The sequence below is a fragment of the Monodelphis domestica genome, chromosome 1, assembly GCF_027887165.1.
Source record: "Monodelphis domestica isolate mMonDom1 chromosome 1, mMonDom1.pri, whole genome shotgun sequence".
Taxonomy (NCBI): domain Eukaryota; kingdom Metazoa; phylum Chordata; class Mammalia; order Didelphimorphia; family Didelphidae; genus Monodelphis; species Monodelphis domestica.
This window is the reverse complement of record NC_077227.1, coordinates 734,442,880-734,463,463: the sequence shown is the minus strand read 5'-3', so window position 1 is coordinate 734,463,463 and position 20,584 is coordinate 734,442,880. Positions and strand designations below refer to the sequence as shown.

Genomic DNA, 20,584 nt, shown 5'->3' with positions numbered 1-20,584 from the left:
TCCTCCCTTCTTCTGCCCTCCCATGACTGGCTGCTGAATGCCTCTCCGGGCTGGGATGGCCCCTGGAATAGCCAACTCCCTCCCTATCCAACATATCCCAGCAAGATGTGTCCCCGCCAGCTTTGCCATCTACCCTATGGGACAGACATTTCCTGAGCGTTTGCCATGTGTGCCATGGAGGAGAATCCAAAGAGAAATGAGCCCTGGACAGCCATTTTTTCTTTCTGGGCCTCAGTTTCTCCATCTGTAAATGAGGATGATCTCTGTCACCATGGAATCAGAAGCCCCCAGTTTATTTAGTTTGGAGGCAGAAACCCCAGGTTTGATCTTGTCACAGGAGAGTTTCTCCCTGAGGGAAGGTCCGACTCCACTGGTCTCAGGCTAACAAAAGACCTTGACTTATGCCTGTCAGTCTCATAAGCCAAAGGAAGGTCCCTAGTTTGATCCTGTGAAGGGGGATGTGGTACAATGGGAGAAGCTTCTAAAGCAAAAAGAGGCATCTGAAGTGATTAGAACTCAGAACTCACTCAAGGTCTATTGTTAGGCTGAGACAGAGAAGTCTGTCTGACCTTCCCTCAGGGAGAAACTCTCCTGTGACAAGATCAAACCTGGGGTTTCTGCCTCCAAACTAAATAAACTGGGACTTCTGGATTCCACGCTGACCTCTCAAAGGTGTCTCTGACTTTTTGGGGATGCCCTTTGACGACAAATACTTATTGAGTTACTGGAGAAGTATACCAGCCTCGTTTGGTTTATAAAACAGAACAACTTGAAACTGGAGAAGAAAAACTGTGGGTCAGTCATTTCAGTTCGCTTGGGCTCTTTGTGACTCCACTTAGGGTTTTCTTTTTTTTTTTTGAAAAATTTTATTTAATTAATTTAGATTATTTTTCTATGGTTTCAAGATTCACATTCTTTCCCTCTCCTCCCCTTAGCCCTCTCCTGTAGCCAACGCCCAATTCCACTGGGGACTTGGGGTTTTCTTGATGGAGAAGGGTTTGCCATTTCCTTCTCCAGCTCATTTGACAGATGGGTAAACTGAGGCAAATAGGGTTCAGTGAATTACCCAGGGTCACCAAGCTAGTTTGCCATTTCCTTCTCCAGCTCATTTTGCAGATGAGCAAACTGAGGTCAACAGGGTGAAGTGATTTGCCCAGGGTCACCAAGTTAGTGTGCCATTTCCTTTTCCAGCTCATTTGACAGATGGGTAAACTGAGGCAAACAGGGTTCAGTGAATTACCCAGGGTCACCAAGCTAGTTTGCCATTTCCTTCTCCAGCTCATTTTACAGATGGACAAATTGAGGCAAATAGGGTTCAGTGACTTGCCCAGGCTAGTTTGCCATGTCCTTCTCCAGCTCATTTTACAGATGAGCAAACTGAAGTCAACAGGGTGAAGTGATTTGCCCAGGGTCACCAAGTTAGTTTGCCATTTCCTTTTCCAGCTCATTTTACAGATGGACAAATTGAGGCAAATAGGGTTCAGTGACTTGCCCAGGCTAGTTTGCCATGTCCTTCTCCAGCTCATTTTACAGATGAGCAAACTGAAGTCAACAGGGTGAAGTGATTTGCCTAGGGTCACCAAGTTAGTTTGCCATTTCCTTCTCCAGCTCATTTTACAGATGAGCAAACTGAGGCAAACAAGGATCAATGACTTGCCTAGGGTCACATAGCTAGTAAATGTCTGAGGCTGGGTTTAAACTTAACTATTCCTGACTCTAGGCCTGGAGTTCTATTCATCATGTAAAAATATTTAATGCATTCATGATCCCATGGATGAAAAGCTTCTCCCTGAGATATCTTAAAAAAACAAACAACAACAACAAAAAAAACCTCTTTCCTTCTGTCTCAGAATCCATACTAGTATTGCTACCAAGGCAAAGGATTGGTAAGGATGAGGCAGTTGGAGTCAAGTGATTTGTCCAGGGTCACTTAGCTAGGGAGGATCTGAGACCAAATCTGAACTCAGCTTCTCACAAATCCAGGCCTGGCCCCCTATCCATTGAGCTACCCAGCTGCCCCCAGATAGCTGTTTAAATCTCTCTTCTTCCAATGATTTTGTATGATGATGAGATGTGGAAGAGTACAGTCCTCAAGGAACTGAAGTTAGATACAAGCCATGGATGTGGGTGTTTCCTCTAAAGGTGCAGATGGCGACCCCATGGATCTGAAATAACTGAGGTCATTCCTGCCCCGCCTGCACAGCTCTTGTCCACTCCATCCAGCAAGCTGGCCACGGGGAGTCTACTTACCGCCCCGGAGACCTTGACATTGTCCTTTCTCCTGAGGAAGCCAGCAGGACAGGAAGTTTCTCTTGCCGTGTCACTGCTCCATCATTCTCCCTCCATGACCTGTTCTCCTTCTTTGGAGCATTCTTTTCTTGGAGGACTCCAGTTATACTGCTTTCTCCCCCATTACTCTTTGTTTGGAATGCCTTGCAGTCTACCGTCGCCTGCCATCTTTCTCGGTGGCTGGTTGGGGCAGACCCAACATGCATTCGGTATCTTGGAGCCATCCAAGATTACAGGAGGAACAGAGATATTTAAAAAATCTCTGGGTGATTTTCTGAATGATTTTGAACACCTAAAAAACCCCCCAAACCAAACCAAACCATAGTAGGAGCTTATATTTTCTCTGCCTTTTAGTCCACTGGGCAGTGGGATGTCATAGCGGATAGGATGCTGGAGCTTGAGCCAAGGTCTGAGCTAAAATCTTGCCTCTGACACATATTAGCTGTGCGCCTGGGCAAGTCACTTAACTGCTATTTGCGGATAATAATAGCACTTACTTCCCAGATTTGTTGAAAGATGGGATTATATTTGTAAAGTGCTTTAATTTTATTACCCCAGATAGTAATAGCATTTACTAGTCCTATAAGATTCACAGAGAGCTCTGCATATGTTATCTCATTTAATTCGTACAACAACCCTTGGATATAGGCAACAGAAGGGAATATGCATTTATAAACTTCATAAATATTATCTCATTTAATAACCATCAAGATAGGTGCTGTTATGATCCATATTTTACAGCTGAGGAAACTGGGGCATGATTTAAGTGACTTATCCAGGCTCATACCACATAGCTAGAAAGTGTCTGGAGGCCACATTCGAAATCAAATCTTCTAGAAATCAGATATCAGGTCAGCTGTTGCCTCTTTAAGAGCCATTATTATCCCCATCTTACAGATGAAGAAACAAAGCATGAGTGGCTTATCCACCACAGTAGCATAGCTAGTAAGTATTTGAGGCAGGATTCAAACTTGGGTCTCTCTGAATCCAAGTCCAGCACTCCATCAATTGGCTGATTATAAATAATTAAGAGAAATCATGATACAAGAGAAAGGGTGCTGGACTTTGTCTAAGAGAACTTGAATTCCCATCTTAGTTCTGCTCTTTATCACCTAGGCCACCTTAGGCAAGTCACTTACTTTCTGTGCCTCAGCTGCCTTATCTCTAAAATGAGAGCTTTGGGACCTAGATGACCTCAAAGCTCCCTTCTGATTCAAAAGTGAATAATCTTATGTGGTATGGGGTGAGAAAGTCATTTAGGAAAACCTGCCTGTTCTAACCTTAGACTTTTAATCAAGGGCTGATTCCCAGTAGGTCATTTTCACAGATTTTATAGAAATAAGAAACTTATCAATACTTATTGATATCCCTCTGATCCATTTTTTTCTGCAGTAAAGCTGGATTCCCCCCCTTCTCCAATTATTTGGTATCTTCTCCTAAGAACCAAACCTTTAACATTCTCCAAACCAATGCGCCAGCATGGATTTCCTTTGTGTAAATTTGGTCTGGTTCATCCACTTTCCTGGTTTTGTTTTATTTCGTGCCTGATATAACACCCTGGAGACTGAATATTAGAGTCCAAATGTGTTGGTTCCACTATAATTGATGAAGAAAATAATTTCTTACAGAAACAACAACAAATCTGTTCCATTTTTAATCTATTTGTTCTCCTTCCAATGTCAACTTTAATGCCCTTGGGATGATTTGGCTTAATTTGATTTCTTGCCAAGCTTCCTGTGAACTCAGTATGCCCCATCCACTGCTTCTTATTGTATGCTGTTTATAATCTTCTATCAACTTTTGCTCCAGAGTTTAAATTCTAATCCTGAATTGCCTTGGCTCACTGCTTGGCAAAAATATTAGGAGTTTGCTGCCCAAGGCAGTTTGTGGGATCCTTTGACCTTCTTGCTGTGGTGATTGTTTTCCACAGGTCATGAATTGGGTTGATGACTTTTTTTTGCTCTGTTTCCATTTTTCGATGTCAAGAGTTCACTCAAATAGGTCATGTTGGAGCTGTTATCATTATAGACTATATTGTCTTTTCATCTTTATCCTTCCTTTCATTTGGAATTGGTTTTGACCTTGGGTCTAACAATTGATTGACAGTTGATTTGGCTATGACTCTCACTGGTAATGCGTTCTTCTACACTGGGTATTTCTCTCAATCACTTTTTTTGGGGAAAGAATACAAATTTGAAGAACATTTTTTAATGGATGACTAATGGCTGTTCAAGTGCATGCTGGGTGATGAGGGAATCTAGGCTTTAAATCCTTTTTCCCAAGAAAAAAAACCAACCCCAACTTAGACAGGAGAGGTTGCCACAGATAATTTATAAAAACAAGCTGGCCTATATTTGGGTAATTGGGAATTGGCTATTCCGTCATCCATTTCTGGTGATGAATAGTTATTGAGGGCCCCAAAGCCAAGATTGAAGGAAGAGAGGGGCTCCTGGAGGAAGGGTTTAGTCTTTCCCCCAGAATAATGGTGTGATGGAAAGCCAGTGGATCTGTAGGCAAAGCATCCTGGGCTGGTGAGGTGAAGAAAAATGGCTCCAGAGCCAGAGATCCTTCATTCAAGTTGTTCCTCTCCCAATTATTTCCTATGTGATTTGTGAATCCAACAGAAGGGACAAGAAGGTGGTTTGGTCAGGGAGAGAGGACAAGAGATGACCAATGGCCAGCGCTATTCAGAATGTCAAGAAACCAAGAAGGAGGCCCCCATGTGGTGGATTTATGCGGAAACCATGGGAAACCAGAGGTAGGCATATCTCTAGGTAAGAGAAGGTGTGGATGGGCTTTAATCTGCACGCAGAAGGCTGGAAATACCATAGTTCAAGGGAGTGAGTTTAAGCCTAATCTTCCCATTTTTCTGATGAGGAAACTGAGGCAGAAAGGCACTGGGACTCACACATAGTGGAAGATTTCTGGATTTACCATAAATCTGTCCCAGGGGATCCAATCCACTTCAAACCCAGCCTCTGATACTGACTAGTTGTGAGACTTCGGACAAGTTGCTTATTTTCTCTGTGACTCAGTTTCCTCATCTGCCAAAAGGGGGACGAGTCTTGATGCCCCTCTGATCCCTTCCAGTTCTCCGTGTGAGCTTTAGATAAGGCTAGAGAAGTATGAGTAGGAGGAGGAGTAGGGGGAGGAAACTTCCCTCCAGACTGGGCAAAGCTGGAGAACTGGGGGAGATTGCGGAGCCCTGGGTTCTGGTCCTGGTGGAGGACCACATTTCTGCATCTCTAAAGTGGGGATGAATGCCATCTGTCCGGCCTAGCCCACAGGTAGAGCCGAGGTGGTCGCCTCAGAGGCTTTCGAATCGGAAGCCATCTTTAGAGCCCTCGTAGTCTAAGCCCCCTCGTTTGGCAGATGGGGAAACTGAGGCCGCGAGTGGGCGATGACTGGCTGAAACTAGCAGACCTGACTGGGCTTGGGAGAAGTTTCGAAGCTAAAGGAACGCGGGGGGCTGGGGAGGTTTTGGGGGGGCTGAGTCTTGAGTTCCCTGAGAAGAGGGTGGGGCAGGGGCAGGGGCAGGGGCAGATCGCTCTCCCCGATCGCAGCCCCCAGGGCCCTGCAACTCCGCACAGGCGCCCGGGGGCAGAGGAGGGCGGAGCGTCGAGCCCGGGGCAGCCTCCCAGGAGGCGGGGCGGCCGGGGAGGGGAGGACCGGGGAGGGGAGGGGGCCCGAGAGGGGGGGAAAGCGAGGCGGAGCCCGGCGGATAAACAGGCCGAGGCGGCCGGCCCGGCCCCTACAGTCCCGGCAGCGGCTGCGGAGGAGGAGCAGCGGGAGGAGGAGGAGGAGGAGGAGGAGGAGGAGGAGGAGGAGGAAGAGGAGGAGGAGGAGGAGGAGGAGGAGGAGGAGGAGGAGGAGGAGGAGCGGGAGGAGAGAGAGGCGGCGGCGGGCCAGGAGGCTGGAGCTCAGCACAGCCGCGATTCACTTCCCCGGGCTCGGCAGGGAAAGGTACCGGGGATCCTCCTCTCTGCCCCTTCCCACCTCGGCCCAGCGGGGATCCTCAAGCGCAATGGCCGGGTGGCTATGTCTGTGTGCAGCAGGGTCGATGGGGGTAAAGGCAGTTCCTTGTCGTGGGTGCCTGTTACCGAGGGGTAGGCGAAGCGCCCTCCAAGAAGCCCTCCGAGATTGACAGGCGCCCAGTTGCCCCAGATCCCCTTGCCTGCGTCTTGGGGAAGGGCCGGGATCTCCTTCCTGGGGCTGCTGGGATCTGCAGGGGGGGCGACACCTGCGGTGGAGCGGGGTGTGTGTGTGTGTGTATGAGAGCGCGCACACTCAAGGGGGCCGGGGCTCAGCTGGCCCAGACAAAGCCTGCCCCCCCTCGGGCCCCCGTCTGACCCCCAGGAGCTGGCCGCTGGCGGAGATGCCCGAGCTCTCCAGCCTCCTCTGGCAGCCCCGGGACGGGGCCTCGGCCAGGCGGACGGGGCACTGGGGCGAGGGTGTCCCTGCCTTGGGGCACTAGGTGTGTTTGTGCCTTTGTGTGGTCGGGAGGCCCTTTGTGTGGCTGCCTCGGCCGTGCGTGTGTATGTGTGTATGTGTGTACGCGCTGCCGCCGCCGCGAGAGGGGTGGCTGTGTGTGACCCCGTCCCTGGAGCGCGCCCGGGGAACCCCAGGCAGCCGCGGAGCTCCGGGCGCCCCAGCTCTGCCTTGGCTTGCAAAGCACAACCTGGCTCCCTCCCACACCCACAGCGGCTCCTGGAGGCAGGCGGCAAACGCCAAACCCCCTCGGGCTGGGCTGGGGGGGGGGGTCGGGAGGTGTGTGTGAGACAGACAGACAGACAGAGACAGAGACAGAGAGACACAGAGAAACTGAGAGGACAGAGACAGAGACAGAGAGACAGAGAGACAGAGAGAGACACAGAGACAGACAGACAGAGAGACAGACAGAGACAGAGACACAGAGAAACTGAGAGGAGGACAGAGACAGAGACAGACAGAGAGACAGAGAGACAGAGACAGAGAGAGACAGAGAGACAGAGAAACTGAGAGGAGGACAGAGACAGACAGACAGACAGAGAGACAGACAGACAGACAGACAGACAGACAGAGAGAAACAGACACAGAGAAACCAGAGGAGACAGAGACAGACAGACACAGAGACAGACAAAGACCCAGAGAGAGGGGGTGTGTAGGAATGTGAGGACACAGTGAGGGTCATAGAGAGGGTTTGGGAGAAGGAGGCTCAGGTGAGGTCCCAGAGGCTAAGCAGAGACCCCAGGGTCTGCTCCAGGGTGCTGGGGGGGGTGAGGATCCATGGTGGGTTCCGTGGCCTCATACGTGTTCCACGTGTGTCATCCTTGGGGGTCATCATGGGCCGATGGGGCTGGCGGGCCTTGGGTCCTGGTCCTTAGGCTCAGGTGCCTTGACTGGGCCGGGGAGGGAGGAAGGTCTTGCTGACTTCCGCCTTCCATGTTGCGTGTACGTGTGCAGCCGGTGGGTAACCCGCGTGTGACATGTTCACAGACTGGTGTGTCTTGTCAGGGTGGATCGCACTCGGGAGACTTGTTCAGGCGTGCATGCTGGCACCAGCTGTCCCGGGCTCCTGGGTTTAGAGCTAGAAGGAAGTCATGGCAGCCCAAACCTCCTACCTTTACAGTTAGGGAAACTGAGGCTGGGGGGTGACTGCAGGGGGACTTGGAGGGGGGGGCGAGCTGAGTGGGTATGCGAGGGGCAGCAGCAGGGCTCTGGCTCACAGGCTCACATACATCAAGTGTCTCTTTTAAACCTCCACTTTTGTGTCTTTGAATGGATTCCAGGAATGGGTTCCAGGGCAGAAGAGTGAGAAAGGCGAGGCCATGGGGTAAATGACTTGCCCAGGGTCACCCAGTGAGGAAGCGGCTGAGGCCAGATGAGAACTCAGGACCTCCAGACTCCATCCCCTGGGCGGCCCGGCTGCCCCTGCCCCGAGGCTCCTTCTTGCTTGGCTCCACGTGTATCTGTACGGAAGGCTTCCCCTTAGTCCCCTTCCTGCAGGGGCCACGGTGGGGTCCGAGCCTGCGTCCTCCCACTGGCCTTGGGTGGCTCCCAAGAAGGACATGAGCCTGAGGCTCCTATGCTTGGGGAGCCTCCAGCGAGCTGGTTTCCCAAAGGGAAGGAGGGATGGCGGGCTCATGTCATGAGGAGCTGAGGGGGGATCTGGGCCCAGGGAGGACTGAGGGAGCAGCCGAAGCCCGGAGGGTGCTGGGGCCCTGCGCGAGGGGCTGTTGGCCTGAGAGCCCCTCCGTGTTCACCGTGGAAGCCCCCTGGGGACACAGGAGTGCCTTGTGGAGCCCTGGGAAGGGGGCCAGGTGCTGCCCCACAACGATGCTCAGCCGTGCTGCCTGGCTCACAAAAGCTGCCTGTCCTGCCCAGCTTGGTGCAGGAAGAGAGCACGGTCTCCTCATTTTACGTAAGAGGACACGGAGGCTCCTTCATGATCACGGAGCCAGCCAGGGGCACCAAGACCAGAGGGAGTCTCAGGGACCTCGAGGGCCCTTAGTCCAGCCCCATTTTAGACAGGAGGGACCTGAGGTCCAGAGAGGCCAAAGGTCAAAGGGACATGGCTGCCCTCTTCACACAGGTGGTACGTCGAAGAGTGGAGATTTGAACTCTGAGCCTGAGACTCCAAATCCAGGGTCCTCTCCAGTGTACCACAGTGGTGGGGTGAGATATGGGGCTGGAGGCTGGAGAAGCAGTAGGAGGACAAGGGCCGATGGTTGGACCTCCTTCCCCTTGAGCCAGGCCTGGGCTAGAGGCCCCCCGGCCTCCTGAGGGCCATGCGTAAATGCACCGTCTGGACTCTACTTATGTATGAAAACTCTTCCCTTCCATCTTGGAATCAATTCTGTGTATAAAAGGTTCCAAGGCAGACGTGGTCGCCACTGGAGGCCATGGGGGGAAATGACCTGGCCAGGCTCACACAGTGAGGAGGCATCCACCTGCAAATGCAGCCCCCTCTTCAGGAAAGCCCGGACACCCTCGGGGAAAAGAGGGGAGAGGACGGAGGAGAGAAGGGGGCCAGGCAGGGAAGCCGCCTTGCCCAGGCTCCGGAAGGGTAGAGAGCAAAGCTGGGGCCGCCGAGAACAGTCTTTCCTCAACCTCAGGCTGCAAACTTGGGAAGAGGACGGGATGCATGATGGACTGGGAGAGGGAGGAGACCAGCCTGCCAGGAGCCGAGCAGCGGCAGTGGGGAAGGGGAGGATCATCTGGAAAGAGGCAGCCAGGGAGCCTCAAACGTGAGATGCCAGCCAGCACCCACCCACCGGCCGGCCGGCCGGCCTCCTGCAGCTGCGCTTCAATGCCTCTGTTGACTGGGCTGAGAATGGGAGAGAAGAGACACTGGGGACGAGCAATGCTCCAAGGAAGAAGCACAATGTGGCCCCAGAGGGCGCTGACAGTGGGAACTCAGGCTTCTCTTGTGCTTGCAGGCTGACAAAGCCTCCCCCCCCCCCCAACAGTCCTGTAAGTGAGATGATGCAAGTGTTTGTTATCACGGCTCTGGACTTTGAGTTGGGAAGCCCCATGTTCAAATCCCAGCCCTTACCTTTAGCTAAGGTGGGACCATGGACAGTCACGCTCCCTTCCTCCCTTCCTCCCTTCCTCCCTTCCTCCCTTCCTTTCTTTCTTTCCTTCCTTCCTTCCTTCCTTCTTTCCTTCCTCCCTTCCTCCCTCCCTCCTCCCTCCCTCCCTCTCTTTCTCCCTCCCTCTATTTCTCTCTCTCTTTCTTTTCTTTCTTTCTTTCTCTCTCTCTTTCTTTCTTTCTTTCTTTCTTTCTTTCTTTCTTTCTTTCTTTCTTTCTTTCTTTCTTTCTTTCTTTCTTTCTTTCTTTCTTTCTTTCTTTCTTTCTTTCTTTCTTTCTTTCTTTCTTTCTTTCTTTCTTTCTTTCTTTCTTTCTTTCTTTCTTTCTTTCTTTCTTTCTTTCTTTCTTTCTTTCTTTCTTTCCTTCTTTTTTCCTTCTTTCTTTCCTTCCTTCTTTCTTTCTTTCCTTCTTTCTTTCCTTCTTTCCCTCCCTCCTCCCTCCCTGTCTCCCTCCCTCCCTTCCTTTCTTCCTCTCACCTTTGCTTCCTCCTTCCCTCCCTCTCTCCCTCCCTCCCTCCCTCAGTTCATCAGGACCAGGGCCAGTGTTAGTGGCCTGGGTGGAGGAGGTGAGACCCAGGAGAGGGGCTGGGAAATTCACTGGACTTTTGAATGATCAGAATGAGCCAGCTAGCTGCCTTTTGACTGACTCTGTGACCTTGGATAAGTCACTTGTTTTTTCAGTGTGAAAAGATTACAGTGTTTTCCATGGATTAAGGGAGGAAGAAGGGACAGAAGAGGTGAGAATGTATTATTATTAATACTTATCTTCATCTAGCTCTTGTTTTTAAGTACCTACTACGTGCCAGGCACCATGCTAGGCGCTAGTGATTCCAAGACAAAAACAAAGGCAGTCCCTGTCTGCGAGGATTTCCATTCACTTGACATACAGTGTCTCGTTTGGTTATCTTTCACACTAAGCCCATGCTGTAGACTGTAGACAGTGCAAATATTATTTGTATTTTACAGATGAGAAAATATAGCCTCAGAGAGTAAAGGGACTTGCCCAGGGTCACACAGAGTAAAGGGACTTGCCCAGGGTCACACAGTACTTGTCATCGAGGATTTGCAGAATCAACCTTTAGAGCTGGGAGGGAGCTCAGAGGCTACCTCCTTCTTTTATACATGAGATGGGTGACTGGACCAAGACCATACAGGCAGGGACCAGCAGACTTGGGATGAGAACCGAGGTCTCTTGACTCGAGTCTGGTATTTTCCTGGGATGCCTGGCCTCTCGTGAGATGCCTTTGTGTCTCTCAGATGACAGACAGACTTGCCTACAGACTACTTTTAATGGGCTCTTAGCCAAGGAAGGCCAAAGAGAAGATGGGGCTGTCTCGGGGCTTCTTCCTGGGGAGAAGAGAGCCACAGAAGCCGATGGACATAGAGAGTCGCCTCGTGGGCAGTGGAGGCCAGGTGCGCCTGCGACCGAGATGCCATCTGGAAACTTAAAAGAGTCCAACAAGGGAAAAGGCCAATGATTTGGAGCTTGAGGTCAAAAGGGCCTTTCGATGCTAGATGAGGACTGGTTGGTCAGCTGGTCAGCCCCTGGGCATGTCATAAGCTCCTGCTGTGTGCCAGGCCCCATGCCAAGCACTGGGGATTCACAGAGAGGGAAATGCCAGCCCCTGGGGGCACCCAGGGATATTTCCTCTGCAGAAGAGGAAGCTGTGGGTCCCTCTTCCCCTTCACACCTAGCTTCAGAGGGGAGAAGGATGAGTCTTGGGGGGCTTTGACCCTCGAGGGCAGAACTAACAGAAGTGGGTGGATCGTAGACAGTTTTTGGTCCTGGCAGAGTGGAAGGGCTGCCCATTGGAGACCCTCAAGCAGAGACAAGATGGCGGCCCCTCGTCACCCTGTTCCAATGGGCCTTCCTTTTCCCTTGTCTCAGCTAAGACAGAAGAGGGGCAAAGGCTGGGCCATCAGGTTTCAGTGAGTCGCCCAGGGTCGTGCATCCAGGCAGAGGCACTGCTGTGACTCGTCACCGATGGTTTCCCATCACAGCCCTCTCCTTTCGGATCTCAGACTGACATTTGGGGTGCCTGGCCCCCCTCTTCCTGTCTTATCTGTTGGGGCCACCCTAGGTGGCAGGGCCAGATAGCACATGGCCCTTCCTGGTGGCCGGATGCCAGCCTCCACTATCGGGAAAGCGTGACTGTGCCAAGTAGGGTGCGGAAAAAACATTCTCTAGTGTTTGTGGTGGTGGAGATAGGCAGAGGCTGTGTGGTGGGCTGGATGAGACAGCAGAAAATAAAATGCTGAGTTTTGTTTTGGTCAAGAAGGACTGTAAGAGGGGTGGCTGGGGGCACAGAAGATAGAGAGAATCAAGGCTGTAGACCAGACGTCCTGCGTTCCAATCTGACCTCAGATACTTCCTAGCTGGGTGACCCTAGGTAAGTCACTTGACCCCATTTACCTAGCCATTGCCCTTCTGTCTTATGGTCATTACCAAGACAGAAAGTAAGGGTTTAAAAAGAAAAAAAGAAACAGGTGTTGCCTCTAGAGCTGATTGCTCCCATTTTCCCCCAGTGTCTCTGCCCTCTGTTTCCCCCTCTGTAAAATGGGATGGTTGGGCTTGTTGTTCCCTTCCAGTTCTAAGAGCTCTAGTTGGCCTGAGGGGTGGGGGAGGATGCCTTGTTCTTGAGACTCCTCTGACCTTCTGGAGGCAGGGGCTGGAGAAGATGGCTTCAGCAGGGCCCTCCAGCTTCAGGGTTGGAAGCAGCTTCCAGGAGCCTTGAGCAGCTCGAGGGACAGCGAGGCACAGCGGCCACTTAGGATCCTCTTTCTGTCTCAGGGGAAGGACTTGTTATCTTCAGCCACCCAGAGGCCTTCGCCACTTCCAGGGCACAATCTCTGGTCAGTAGGCTGCGGGGAGGGGATGGATAACAAGCAGGGCTTGTGGTCAGAGAAGGTCCCAGGCATGGGCCGCCGATGGCCGGCCGTCTGCTTGTAGGGACTGGCCTTCTTTTGTCCTCCAGTCCTCCGAAGGGAGGAAAGACCATTTTACCCTGGTTGAAGCCAAAGAGAAACAGGCATGTTCATCTGCAAGGGGGTGGCCTGGGAAGGGGGGGCCCCGAATACAAAGCCTCGGGAAGTTGTCTTCTCTTTGGCTCCTCCATTGCTCAAGGGGCAGCACATGCCTCAGTGCTGGGATGTGGTCCATCCCTGAGTCCCCGGGCGCTGGATGGAGCGTTTATTACATACGGAGTGTTTGTTTATTACATCAGGCGCCATGTTGGGCACTGGAGATCCGGAGCAAAGCCAGAACAGTTCCTGCCCTCCGGGAGAGGGTGGGAAATGCTGCCTGGGAGAACCGGGGACCGACTGTCCTCGAGAGCTTCCGGACGGTCCGGCCTTCCCCATGTTCTGGTTAGGAGGATCCTTGCCCCTGAGTTCTAGCCTTCGTAGGAGGGAGTGAGATGAAAAGTGGAGGCTCTGCGGAATAGGCTCAGTAGGGTTAGCTGGAAGGGAGGCTCAGACCCTCGTCTTGGCTTTCTAAGGAATTTGTTGGGTGGCCCTGGAGTGCCACGGTCTCGTTCAGTCATTTTTTAATTCTGTCTGATGCTTCACAATCCCATTTGTGGTTTTCTTTGCAAAGTTGCTGGAGTGGCTGGCCATCTCCTTCTCTGGTTCCCTTGACAGATGAGGAAACTGAGGCCAACAAGGTGAAGTGACTTGCCCAGAGCATTATAACTAGGAGACTGGAGTTATTTACCATTTCCTTTTCTAGCTTATTGACAGATGAAGAAACTGAGGCCAACAGGGTGAAGTTACTTGCCCAGAGCATTATAACTAGGATACTGGAGTTATTTACCATTTCCTTTTCTAGCTTATTGACAGATGAGGAAACTGAGGCCAACAAGGTGAAGTGACTTGCCCAGAGCATTATAACTAGGATACTGGAGTTATTTACCATTTCCTTTTCTAGCTTATTGACAGATGAGGAAACTGAGGCCAACAAGGTGAAGTGACTTGCCCAGAGCATTATAACTAGGATACTGGAGTTATTTACCATTTCCTTTTCTAGCTTATTGACAGATGAGGAAACTGAGGCCAACAAGGTGAAGTGACTTGCCCAGAGCATTATAACTAGGATACTGGAGTTATTTACCATTTCCTTTTCTAGCTTATTGACAGATGAGGAAACTGAGGCCAACAAGGTGAAGTGACTTGCCCAGAGCATTATAACTAGGATACTGGAGTTATTTACCATTTCCTTTTCTAGCTTATTGACAGATGAGGAAACTGAGGCCAACAAGGTGAAGTGACTTGCCCAGAGCATTATAACTAGGATACTGGAGTTATTTACCATTTCCTTTTCTAGCTTATTGACAGATGAGGAAACTGAGGCCAACAAGGTGAAGTGACTTGCCCAGAGCATTATAACTAGGATACTGGAGTTATTTACCATTTCCTTTTCTAGCTTATTGACAGATGAGGAAACTGAGGCCAACAAGGTGAAGTGACTTGCCCAGAGCATTATAACTAGGATACTGGAGTTATTTACCATTTCCTTTTCTAGCTTATTGACAGATGAGGAAACTGAGGCCAACAAGGTGAAGTGACTTGCCCAGAGCATTATAACTAGGATACTGGAGTTATTTACCATTTCCTTTTCTAGCTTATTGACAGATGAGGAAACTGAGGCCAACTGGGTGAAGTGACTTGCCCAGAGTGTCATAGCTAGGAAGCATCTGAGGCTGGATTTGAACTCAGGTAGGTGACTCTTTCTGACTCCAGGCCTGGGGCTCTCTCCACTGTAGTACCCAGCTGCCGGTGCTATGACTATCCCCATTTTATACACATAGGGTGAAGTGACTTGTCCAGGGTCTCCTAGCTAGGAAGTGTCTGAGGTCAGATTTGAACTCAAGAAGGAGAGTCTTCCTGAGTTCCAGGCCACTGTGCCACCTGGGATCTAGGACTGTATTTTACTCCTGTAAAATGAGGGAGTTGGCTTTGGTCCTATGACTCATCTATAGTGATATGGTTAGAAGGCACCAGAGGCAGGAGCTGAATCCAGGTTTTCCTGATTCCAACTCCTGGCTTCCGTCCATCCTTAGCTCTTCATAAATGTTTGGTTTATTGAATTCAATCCTGAGTGCTGGACAGAGTCTGTGATATGGTGAAATGAGCATTTCTTTGATTTGGATCTGTTTGGCCATGGGCAATTCATCGAACCTCTTTCAGCCTCAGTTTCTTCATCCATAAAATGGGGATAACACCCACGTCACAAGATTTAATAGACATAATATAATCAAATTGCACATGTGTGTGTGAATATATATGTGTGTATCTGTGTAGAAACACACACGTATCTTTGTAAATTTTAAAGCCTCTAGAAATGTCATCTATTCTCTTGGTGGGAGACAACAGAGGACCCGTTTGTGAGTGGATGCATGGCCTGACCCTGGCTGTGTCATAAGAATATTAGCCTGCTGGCAGGGTTCTCCCCCGTTTCCCATTTCACTTTCTGGGGGGCCCTGTTTCCCCAGGGAGAATTCCACCCCGGGGCCTGGGTGACTCCATAGGGAAGAGAAGTCTGGTAACATTTCCTCTGATTAGTGCCCCAAAGACTGATGGAAATCCAGAGCCGGGGAGCACCCATGGGGGAGCCAGGGCAGGGCAGGGCAGGGCAGGGATGGCATTCTCCACAGGGGGCTGCCCTGTGGCTTGGCTGGTGGCAGAAGCCTGGAATTCAGCCCTGGAGGAGATGGATAGGGTGTGAGTGTGAGTTAGTGTGTGAGAGTGTGAGCATGAGGGTGTGAGTGTGTGTTCATGGCTGGCTGGTGACCGGACATTGTTGGAGTGACCCAAGAGTCACCGGTGCCCCGGACGAGCCAGTGAATTACAAGTCCCAGCACGCCTCCCCAGCATGTGCCAATGAGCACATTCTTTCTCTGAAACCAGCGGTTGCCCATCAGCCTGTCTGCCTTTTTTGTGTGCCTTGTCTCTCCTGTTTTGTCCCTTGATATTCGCCCATTCATTCATTCATTCATTCACTCATCCATTCATTCTCCATCGCTTCCGTTTTCTCTATTTCTTCCAGTCTCTCTTCTGCTCTTGATTCTTCCTTCTTTTTTCTCTTGTTTTCTTCTCATTCTTTTTCTTTCCCTCTTTCTCTTCTCTCATTCTTTTCCTCTCTGTGCTCCTCACTGAATGATGAATCATTTTGTAGTACCTGCGCTGTCTTCAGGCTCTCTTCCTCTCCCATTTTCCCATCTTCTGTCCCCTGCCTTTGCCTTTCCACAAAGGTCTGCTGATCTTTTTCTCCTCCTGGTGTCTCTGTCTCTGTCTCTCTCTATCTTTCTTTGTCTGACTCTGTCTCTCTGACTCTGTCTTTCCTTCTGTCTTTCTTTCTGTCTCTTGACTCTGTCTCTCTGCCTCTGTCTCTGTCTCTCTCTGTCTCTGTTTGTCTCTCTGTCTCTGTCTCTGCCTGTCTGTCTCTCTGTCTGTCTCTCTCTTTCTCTCTCTTTGTCTGTCTCTGTCTCTGTTTGTCTCTCTGTCTCTGTCTCTGTCTGTCTGTCTCTCTGTCTGTCTCTCTCTTTCTCTCTCTTTGTCTGTCTCTGTCTCTCTGCCTCTGTCTCTGTCTCTCTGTCTCTGTCTCTTTCTCTCTCTGTCTCTGTTTGTCTCTCTGTCTCTGTCTCTGTCTGTCTCTCTCTTTCTCTCTGTCTGTCTCTGTCTCTGTCTCTGTTTGTCTCTCTGTCTGTCTCTCTCTTTCTCTTTGTCTGTCTCTGTCTCTGTTTGTCTCTCTGCTCTGTCTCTGTCTCTCTGTCTTTGTTTGTCTCTCTGTCTCTGTCTCTGTCTGTCTCTCTGTCTCTCTCTTTGTCTCTGTCTCTGTCTCTGTCTCTGTCTCCTATCCCTCTCCCCCCTGCTGTGGATATCTAACTTCAAATCTTGCCTCCAGTAGTGGTGACCTTTGATAGTTCACTTATCTTCCTCCAGTTTTCCTGAAAATTAGGACCCTGGACAAGCTGCCCCCAAGGACTGATCTGATCTCTAATTAGCAAGTATTCAGCAAGGGTTCAACCATATGCCAGGGGGAATGAGTTTGGGGAATGCAAAGAAAGGCCAGAAGGCAGATCTTGTGTTCAGGGAGCCTCCAGACCTACTGAAAGCTCCAAGCTGTGCGTGTATGTGGGGAATGGACACATGAACAAATAAATCATGTCTCCATGGGTATAAACAGATACATGCTATGTATACACATGTTTAGTCATTTTAGTCGTGTCTGATGCTTTGTGACCCCGTTGGGGGTTTTCTTGGTAGAGACACTGGAATGGTTTAGCCTTTCTTTCTTTCATTTTACAGATGGGGAAATGGAGGCCAACAGGGTGAAGTGACTTGCCCAAGGTCTTGTAGCTATAAAGCGTCTGAGGCTGGATTTGAACTCAGGCCTTGGTGACTCTAGGCTTGGCACTCTGCTCACTGGACCATGTTGCTGCCCGCTCACTTGTATACCCACATGCGCACACACAAACAGCATAGAAATATATAAGTGCATGTACATGCAAACATATCACAGTGCCCACATATATGTGCATACATGTACATGCATGCACATACATCCAGAGAGGGAGGCAGGTAGGAGCTTAGTGGTACAGGACACAGAGCAGCAGGCCTGCAGGCAGGAAGATCTGAGTTCAAATCCAGCCTCAGACACTTATTGAATGTCTCTTTGCTTCAGTCTCCTCATCTGTAAAATGGAGTTCATGATAGCATCTACCTTCCAGAATTTGTGAGGATCAGAGGTGGGCGGTAATCATCAAGCTCTTAGCACTGTGCCTGGCACGCAGTAGGTACTATATAAAAAATAAATCATGAAAAGTTAAAAATACAAAAGTTGTAAATTTAAAAAAAGGAAAAACCATGTCATTGTTAGAGCAGAGACGAGAAGCCCTCTGAGGGCAAAGGGAGGAAGGGAAGGAGGAAGGCCTGCTGGCCCAGGTGGGATTGGAAGTGGCTTGAGCCAGAGAGCCTGGGGTGGCCTTTTCTCACTAAAGAGCTGGGTAGCTGCAGCTCCCTGAGTTGGGGCTGGCTTCTCCTTCCCTGGAAAGGGAGGGGTGGGACCCAGTGGCCGCTGAGCCTCAGGAGGGTTAGATGGAGCCAGAGATCTTCTTTCTCTAGGCAGCTGTGCTGGGCCCCCTCTGCCCCTTTGCCTTCTGTCCCCTCCTCCCTGGTTCTGTCCTCGGGCCACTTTCTGCCCTCTCTCCTTCTCCCAGGTCCTCTGGGCCGGTCCAGGCCGGGGCTCTTGCCCCCTGGCTCTCCCCTGCACCTGCCTCTGGCCCCGCAGGCTCTTTGGCAACATTCTCTCCCATCCCTGGGGTGGGGCAGCTTCGGGGAAAAAGTTCTTAGGCCGTGGCAGGAGGTGGGCAGGATCAGGAGATGGCAAGAGATGGAGGAAGGCTGCCTCGGGTCCCAAATACCTTCCCAGGAGCTTAAGGGGCTTGCCTCGCTTTCCATCACAATTACTGCCCTGAGACTGTTAGGTGGCTCAATGGATAGGCCTGGGGATGGGATCCTGTGCTCAAATCTGGCCTCAGACATGTCTTCTCTGTGAGACCCTGGGCAAGTCACTTTACCTTGTTGGCCTCAGTTTCCTCATCTGTAAAGTGAACTAGAGAAGGACATGGCAGCGCCGTCCCATATCTTTGCCATGAAACCCCCTCATGGATCTCTGAGTGGTGGGCACAACTGAAATGACAACTGCCAACGGGGACCAAAATTGGATCATTCCAGGCCTCCAGGAATTAATTCTATGGGAAGAAGTTAGGTCTCGGTGTGCAGTCCGGTCAGGAGGCTGGTGCAGATGCCCCTTCAGGCTCCTCCAGGATGCTGTGCGCTTGGCCCCATCATAGGGAGAGCAAGAGAGCGAAGTCCTGAGAGATGGGGCTGGAGGAGGAGGAGGCGGCGGCCGAGAGCCGAGCTTTAAGTTTGGGGTGTGCCGGTGAGCCCTTGAAGCTTTTATGAGATGATGTGTTTGGTGCTAGAGGAGAGGGCCTCGAAGGCCAGTCAATAAGCCAGCCCCATGCTGAGACCTGGAGACACAAAGGAAAAACGCTCCCTGGCATCCGGGAGCTTCCAGTCTAATGGGAGAGCCAACGTGTAAATGGTGAGGGACAAAGAAGATAGAGACCGGGGGGCACTTGGAGAAGGTGGGCATCAGCTGAAGAAAGCCAGGGTAGCCCGGACGAGGAGATGAGGAGGAGAACGTCCCAGGCTGGCGGGATGATGGGCAGAGTTGGGAGACGGGCGCCATTTGCAAAGTGCTGCAAGGAGGCCGATGTCACTGGGTCACAGAAGACCCGGAGGGGAAGGAGGATGGAGAAATACTTCCCTTGTTGTAAGAAGACTAGAAAGGTGAAGGAAGAACAGAATTCGAATAAGCCAAGGGAACGAGAGTGGCAATTCTGACAGTGAGAACAGCATGATCAGGAACCTGATGGCCTTCCTGGAGGTGGTGTCTCAAACTGGAGAGGACACAGGACACAATTAATGGCCTCCACGGGCTCTCACTGGCCAGGTCTCAGAATACTGATTCCTGGGAAAAGTAAACTTTATTCCTAGAGCCCCAACATCAACTCTTTTCTCTGGCCTTTGCCCAGTTTCCTGCCCCTCCTCCTCTTACGGCTCCCAGTGCTTCCCTCTCTCCCTTTAGAGAGTAGCTAATAATCTCCCTGATACCAGGAGTTAGGGATTAGCCATTTTAAAGGAGAATTCTTTCTGGAACTCCCAGGTGAGGGCACTCCCTCCATCAGTGGCTTCTCTTGGCCTCCTCCATCTTGCAGACTCTTAGAACCGGTGAAATCAGCCATGGACCAGCGCTCTCAGGTTGGCCTTTCAGGCACTGTGATTGGCTGGGACCGATGATCTTTTGCTGTGGTTGGGCCAAGGTGGGGAGGGACTTTGGGGTCTCCAGCAGGATTGTTGGGTCTCTCCATTTGATCAAGGAAGAAAGTGACCAGTGAGGGTGAATGACTTGCTGAGAGGCACAAGGCAGAGGTGGGAGCTCTTCTGTGGGTGCTGTTCAGTTGCGTCCAACTCTTCCGTGATGCCTTTGGGGGTTTTCTTGGCAAAGATCCTGCCATTTCCTTCTCTAGCTCTAGTTTCACAGATGAAGGACTGGAGGCAAGAGTAAAGTGACTTGCCCAGGGTCCCACAGCTAGTGAGTGTCTGAGGCTGGATTTGAACTCCCAGCCCTGACCCTCTATCCACTGCATCCACTAGCTGCCTCAGCCTGGTAGGTCACTACCTCCTGCGTTCCGCCTTGGGCATTAGCTCTTCCCAAGGCTTTCTTTTTCTTTCTTTCTTTTGGCCCTGGGAAGGTAACATGAATGGAGGTTGTTAATCGGAACTCACAAAAACAACCCAGACATTTCTTCTCCTGTCTCCTCCAAGTTTCCCCCGGCACAACCCGCTGTGTTCAGGCTCTGTTCACTTTCTCTGTCTTCTCTCCCCCCATCTGTCCCCCCAAATGGGCAGGAAGCCCAGGAGCCTTTAGAACCTGAAGAAGAGAAAGGAAGAGGGAAGCCTGCCAGGAACAGGAGATCCTCCCACCAACTCTTTTAAGATTTTTTCTGCTCTGGCTACATCCTGGCTGAGCTGTATTGAGTGAGTGGGTGATGATAGGACTGGAGGCGAGCGGGATTCGGAGCTGGGGACTGAAACGTTGGGGAAAAAGTTTTATTAAGCGAACAAAAGCCCCTTCCTCAGTGGGGATTCAGTGCATTCC

At 50.9% G+C, this 20,584-nt stretch overlaps 1 protein-coding gene across 3 annotated transcripts in view; it reads left to right on the top strand.

Moving 5' to 3' along the window:
- The first annotated feature begins 6,044 nt into the window (after positions 1 to 6,044).
- SMOX (spermine oxidase) overlaps positions 6,045 to 20,584 on the top strand; it is a 59,757-nt gene continuing 45,217 nt past the window's right edge. The window contains exon 1 of one of the 3 annotated variants that reach the window (XM_056813666.1): positions 6,045 to 6,252. The gene's annotated coding sequence lies outside the window, so the exon portion shown is untranslated. Of the gene's footprint in view, positions 6,253 to 10,637; positions 12,249 to 14,476; positions 14,572 to 20,584 lie in introns of those variants that run through there. The other 2 variants (XM_056813662.1, XM_056813674.1) reach the window with 2 other exon arrangements.